General features: G+C 30.9%; 1 protein-coding gene across 2 annotated transcripts in view; it reads left to right on the top strand.

Moving 5' to 3' along the window:
* LOC107715915 (ankyrin repeat domain-containing protein 10-like) overlaps positions 1-954 on the top strand; it is a 26,950-nt gene that overhangs the window by 2,788 nt on the left and 23,208 nt on the right. The window lies entirely within an intron of this gene.

Below are 954 nucleotides of genomic sequence, written 5' to 3'. Positions count from 1 at the left end.
GTTTGTTTTTTTTACAAAATGAGATTTAAGACAAATTATAAATTAAATGTGTCCTTTTATTATTGCTTGGACAAAATGCTGCACATTTCTTTGTGAAATTGAAATATAATACTATAATAATATACTAATATAGCACTTGTAAATTATTGCTCTTTTGTTGGTTTTGATTGCTTCTATTGTCCTCATTTGTATGTCGCTTTGGATAAAAGCGTCTGCTAAATAACAACATTTAAATATAATGTAAATGTAAATAACCAAACTAAATTGAAATTTTAAAACAAGCCCCAAATCAAATAAATAAGTAACACAAATCAAATAAATCTCTTCATATAAACAAAATAAGGCTTTGCCTCTGCTCTTTCCATTTAAAATTAGAGGCAACCACTGCATTTTAATCATGATCCAAACAAAGATGCTGCATACATGCAACATGAGCAGTTTTTAATCTAAATTAGATTGTATAATTTCGAAATTTGAAGCAAAAACAGAATGGTTTGACTTCAGTTTTGTGAAATTATGCATAAAAAATATCTGCATGAAACAGCGGACGAGCTGAATGAGACGCAGATTCACTCTCTGCCAGCAGGTGGCGCTTAAAGCGTTTCCTTGGTTTCCGCTGTAAACAAAGCAGAGCTGCACAGCCTGCACTTATGAACTTTAATATGCATTATACAGAGGCAAGAGGAAAAGAAAAAATACCATCGAAAGACAGTAAGTTCCCCTCAGACATACATTCATATAAACTCCTACCCCTAATTGAATCGATTTGCTTAGCATCTCAACCGATTTTTTTTGTAAAGTCATAGAAATGCTATGGTGTATTTGTATTTTTTTTTTCCTTTTGCTAATGGAGCAAATAGAATGCTATTATTTTATATATATATATATATATATATACATACATACAGTGGTGTGAAAAAGTGTTGGCCCCCTTCCTGATTTCTTATTTTTTTG

The sequence above is a fragment of the Sinocyclocheilus rhinocerous genome, unplaced genomic scaffold (genome assembly GCF_001515625.1).
Source record: "Sinocyclocheilus rhinocerous isolate Xijiao unplaced genomic scaffold, SAMN03320098_v1.1 scaffold600, whole genome shotgun sequence".
NCBI classification, from domain to species: Eukaryota; Metazoa; Chordata; class Actinopteri; order Cypriniformes; family Cyprinidae; genus Sinocyclocheilus; species Sinocyclocheilus rhinocerous.
This window is presented reverse-complemented; position numbering and strand designations above follow the sequence as displayed.